The sequence below is a fragment of the Mytilus edulis genome, chromosome 7, assembly GCF_963676685.1.
Source record: "Mytilus edulis chromosome 7, xbMytEdul2.2, whole genome shotgun sequence".
Lineage (NCBI taxonomy): Eukaryota > Metazoa > Mollusca > Bivalvia > Mytilida > Mytilidae > Mytilus > Mytilus edulis.
In genome coordinates, this window is record NC_092350.1 from 56,679,084 (window position 1) to 56,685,000 (window position 5,917).

Sequence of the window (5,917 nt, forward strand, 5' to 3'; positions counted from 1 at the left end):
CGAATAATAGTTCATATGTTAACCTATTTCTGGTCGAAAAAAGTCGTTGCAATGTCGCAGCTGTAACTGTTTGAAAATTGTGTACACATAAAAACTCTACAAAATAGACCAAATGCCATCTGTTTTTTAATCCTCCAAACTCAATCGAAGTTGCATAGACGTACAAGTGTGCGTTCACTGGCATCGATTTCTATCCTACGCACACCGCTCAATAATATGTTTGCCACCGTGTCGTGCATGAAGTGTCTTATGAAGTCTCGTACGATTCGACTGTGAGTTAAGCAAGAGAATATAGTTTCCCTCCGTTTTGATTTGTTACCCCGATTTTGTTTTGTGTCCATAGATTTACGAGTTTTGAACAGCGGTATACTACTGTTGCCTTTATTTTATTAGAAAAGTAACCAGTTACTCGCAACTTGTTTGATATTCACTTTTTTTCTGTCAAATGTTCTTATAAGTAGATGATTGTATAGAAACATTTAAATATTCTTACCTAAAACAGTACATATTTGAAGTAAAAAGAATGTAACTGACATTAATTACAATTTCCTACAAATAGCTATAGTTCATATCAATAAATTGAAACAAAATATGTTGTAATCTTGTCATTAAATTGCTGATTGATAATCGGTGTAAATATAGATTCGAGGTTCTACTTGCCTTGATCCAAATACTAGTATATCATGAGAACGTTATTGACTAGTCTTCCAACCCTTTTAAGCTGCATGTAATTTAGACAAGAGCACAACAAATAGAGATTAATGAAGAATCCCCATTACATTCAGTATTCAGTAAAGATATTAGAATAGCAAAATCTAAAATAATGCTAAATATCATTCAACGACCTAGTGTATACTTATAAAATTAAACAAACAAACAAAAATACAATAAACAGCAACCATCATCAGTCAATTGACTACAGTGGCATATTGTCATTCAAATGATAAAGATTTAAAGATTATCCTTATCAATTTATTTCGGAAACATTTACCAGACATGCGCTGGAAAGTACAATACGTTGATGGTCTTCTGTAACGAAAGAAGAAGAATACGGTGAAGAGTGGGAAATTATGGTATATTGAATAGGGACAGATATTTATCATTGCAACAGGTGACCTTACGACACTCCAAATGATATTTTGAAAGGGTTTGTTAAATGCAAAAACGTTATGTAACATATTCTACATACGTTGCTCTTTATAGTCCTCTGTCTGACCGAAATTGGCTTTAAATTTAAGCTTCCTGCACAGCCAAACAAAATTTCCATTTTATCAAGTGTTCTACTGGCGGTCATAAAAAGTCCAAGAGATGAACATTTAACACCAATTGAATTATTGTAACTTTTTGTCTCACAGAGTTGGCGTCTTACGAAAAAAAGAAAAAAAAAAGAAAAAAAAAAACCACATTGCTACTTACTAAAGGTGCTTGTTTTTTCTTCATTTTGATCCGTAAGTAAATATTGGTTAGGTAAAATGTACACAACAGGATTCCGATTTTTTTAAAAATAAGCTATATGTGAAATGAGATTGTTGTAAAGTTTTAAAACTAAAATTTTGTATTTTATGTAAGGAATATGACTTGTTTTAAAAGGGTATCAATTCTAACCCTGATATTTTTTATGTATATTGTATTTTTTTGTACAGTATTTATTTTACATGCTATTAAATATTCATATACATGTATCTAAATTTTGGTTTTGACACGAGCGTTCCTGATGAGTGTTTTGTAGCCAACGCGAGTCTGGCATTTACAATGTTAGTTATTGTATCTATACAGGGCCGTAAACAACATGGAAACATTTCCTTCCTAGCGATGACGGGCTGACAAAAAATGAAGAAAAGGAGAATGTTAGTTATTGTATCTATACAGGGCCGTAAACAACATGGAAACATTTCCTTCCTAGCGATGACGGGCTGACAAAAAATGAAGAAAAGGAGAAAAAACATAAAAGAAACAAAGTATTGTTAAAATCATGCATTATTTATATAACACTGGTTGTTAGTTAAACCAACAGGTGGTTAATCATAATGGCAGGGTGTATTCGACAAAAATATTGATAAACAGTACTCAACTCCTTAACACACATTGCAGTGACTGATTCCCGGAGGATATTAAGCCAATGCTTTTCATTAAACTTGCACGGTATTTTTGTAATTTACTTGACGGAAGACATTATTGGTTCTATTGCCAATGAGTACTTAATAACATAATGATATCCCATACTCTGATGACTTGCCACAAGAAATTCACAGATGGCAAACTTTTACGTTTATTAAGGAGATTGGGTCAAATTGTACAATAGAGCTAGCAATCAAACACATGCAGTTCTGCCAAAAAATAAAATAAATACTACTAGTATGTAAGCCTTGCCAGTTGAGTCTTGCACATGTGAGTGCTTGTTTTCTGTTCTAATGGCTCCTTGAAACATGATTGACTGGCTATGCAACATCACATTCATAAAAGTGACAATATCGGCAATAGTGAATGCATAGAAGTACCAAAGATTGTTACAGGTGGTGAATGTTAGCAACTGCATGTCACTGTACGGCCTTCAACAATGAGCAAAACCGATAGTTTTAAGTCTGCTAAAAGAACACTGAAATGTCATTATTTGAAATAACTTAAACAATAAAAAAAGAAGAAGACAACCGCTGAATGACAGAATCCTAACTAAAACAGACATATAAGAAGGATGTGAAAGAGTGTTTACGAGCTTTCGGAGTTTTGCTAACCAGCCTTTTTCATGAATTGTAAATAAAGAATAAATGTAAAACTGGTTTTTTCAATACCCCATCCGTATAACCTTCCGGGTCATGATGGTATTATTGCCAATGGACAACTCTCCACAATAGACCAAATGACACAGAAATTACCAAATGAGGTCACCATACGGCCTTCAACGATGATCAAAGCCCATACCGCATAGTCAGCTATAAAAGGCTCCGAAATGACAAATGTAAAACAATTGAAACGAGAAAATTTACGGTTCAATTTGTGTAAAAAAAATGACCAGGCAGAAGCTAGCGAACAATAGCTAGCGAACAATAAGCCAGCGAACAATAAGGCGATATATCGAGAAACCAAAAAACAGAATAAGACAACAACGGCCGTTAATTAAAAAAGTATTCAAAAAGGCAGAAAATTTTAACTCAATTTTGAAATGGGTTTTATCCAATCCATTGATTTAACAAGTCGCATAACCTTTTAGGCTAATATTCAGTACCACAATAACTCTGCATCTATCAACGGATTATTTGTAGATGTAGGGCAACCAATGCACCCACTTCAATTCAGAACGTAAAAGTAGTCCTACCCTGTAAATTATAGCACCTTTTATGTTATTGTTTAATTTAGAGCTCAAAATTTTAAACAAATGTCAAAAAATTAGGGGGGTCGGCCTATTCCAGGGTTTCAAGAGAAAAATAATTGGGGGTGTCACGGGTAATGACTATATAGGTCTTGTAGAGGAGAAACAGGCGCTTCTTTTGCGCTAGGTATCAAAGGGCGCTATGTTCAAAAATCTGAAACTAGAGCTCAAAATTTGAAAAAAATGACAAAAAATTAGGGGGGTCGGCCTATTCCAGGAGTTCAAGAGAAAAATAATTGGGGGTGTCACGGGGTATTACTATATAGGTCTTGTAGAGGAGAAACAGGCGCTTCTTTTGCGCTAGGTATCGAAGGGCGCTATGTTCAAAAACCTGAAACTAGAGCTCAAAATTTGAAAAAAATGTCAAAAAATTAGAGGGGGTCGGCCTATTCTAGGACTTCTAAAGAAAAATAATGAGGGGTGTTACAGGGTATGACTATATAGGTCTTATAGAAGAGACAAAGGCGCTTCTTTTGCGCTAGGTATCAAAGGGCGCTATGTTCAAAAATCTGAAACTAGAGCTCAAAATTCGAAATATTTGTCCAGAAAATGGGGGTAGGGTCGGCCAATTCCAGGAGTTCTAGAGAAAAATAATGGGGGGTGTCACGGGATATGACTATATAGGTCTTGTAGAGGAGAAATAGGCGCTTCTTTTGCGCTAGGTATCGAAGGGCGCTATGATCAAAAATCTGAAACTAGAGCTCAAAATTTGAAAAAAATGTCAAAAAATTAAGGGGGGGTTGGCCTATTCTAGGACTTCTAGAGAAAAATAATGAGGAGTGTCACGGGATATGACTATATAGGTCTTGTAGAGGACAAACAGGCGCTTCTTTTGCGCTAGGTATCGAAGGGTGCTATGTTCAAAAACCTGAAACTAGAGCTCAAAATTTGAAAAAAATGTCAAAAAATTAGAGGGGGTCGGCCTATTCTAGGACTTCTAAAGAAAAATAATGAGGGGTGTCACGGGGTATGACTATATAGGTCTTATAGAAGAGACACAGGCGCTTCTTTTGCGCTAGGTATCAAAGGGCGCTATGTTCAAAAATCTGAAACTAGAGCTCAAAATTCGAAATATTTGTCCAGAAAATGGGGGTAGGATCGGCCAATTCCAGGAGTTCTAGAGAAAAATAATGGGAGGTGTCACGGGATATGACTATATAAGTCTTGTATAGGAGAAACAGGCGCTTCTTTTGCGCTAGTATCGAAGGGCGCTATGATCAAACATCTGAAACTAGAGCTCAAAATTTGAAAAAAATGTCAAAAAATTAAGTGGGGGGTTGGCCTATTCTAGGACTTCTAGAGAAAAATAATGAGGAGTGTCACGGGATATGACTATATAGGTCTTGTAGAAGAGAAACAGGCGCTTCTTTTGCGCTAGGTATCAAAGGGCGCTATGTTCAAAAATCTGAAACTAGAGCTCAAAATTCGAATTTTTTTTCCAAAAAATGGGGGTAGGGTCGGCTTTTTCCAGGAGTTCTAGAGACAAATAATGGGTGGTGTCACGGAATATGACTATAAAGGTCTTGTAGAGGAGATACAGGCGCTTCTTTTGCGCTAGGTATCGAAGGGCGCTATGTTCAAAAATCTGAAACTAGAGCTCAAAATTTGAAAAAAATGTCAAAAAAATAGGGGGGTCGGCCTATTCCAGGACTTCTAGAGAATAATAATGAGGAGTGTCACGGAAAATGACTATATAGGTCTTGTAGAGGAGAAACAGGCGCTACTTTGGCGCTAGGTATTGAAGGGCGCTATGTTCAAACATCTGAAACTAGAGCTCAAAATTCGAAAAATTTGTCAAAAAAATGGGGGTAGGGTCGGCCTATTCCAGGAGTTCTAGAGAAAAATAATGGGGGGTGTCACGGAGTTTGACTATATAGATCTTGTAGAGGAGAAACAGGCGCGTCTTTGGCGCTAGGTATCGAAGGGCGCTATGTTCAAAAATCTGAAAGTAGAGCTTAAAATTCGAAAAGTTTGTCCAAAAAATGGGGGTAGAGTCGGCCTATTCCAGGAGTTCTAGAGAAAAATAATGGGGGATATCACGGGATATGACTATATAGGTCTTGTAGACGAGAAACAGGCGCTTCTTTTGCGCTAGGTATCGAAGAGCGCTATGTTCAAAAATATGAAACTAGAGCTCAAAATTCGAAAAAAATTGCCAAAAATAAGGGGGTCGGCCTATTCTAGGACTTCTAAAGAAAAATAATGAGGGGTGTCACGGGGTATGACTATATAGGTCTTGTAGAAGAGAAACAGGCGCTTCTTTTGCGCTAGGTATCGAAGGGCGCCATGTTAAAAAAATCTGAAACTAGAGCTCAAAATTCGAAAAATTTGTCCAGAAAATTGGGGTAGGGTCGGCCTATTCCAGGAGTTCTAGAGAAAAATAATGGGGGGTGTCACGGAATATGACTATATAGGTCTTGTAGAAGAGAAACAGGCGCTTCTTTTGTGCTAGGTATCGAAGGGCGCTATGATCAAAAATCTGAAACTAGAGCTCAAAATTTGAAAAAAATGTCAAAAAATTAGGGGGGGTCGGCCTATTCTAGGACTTCT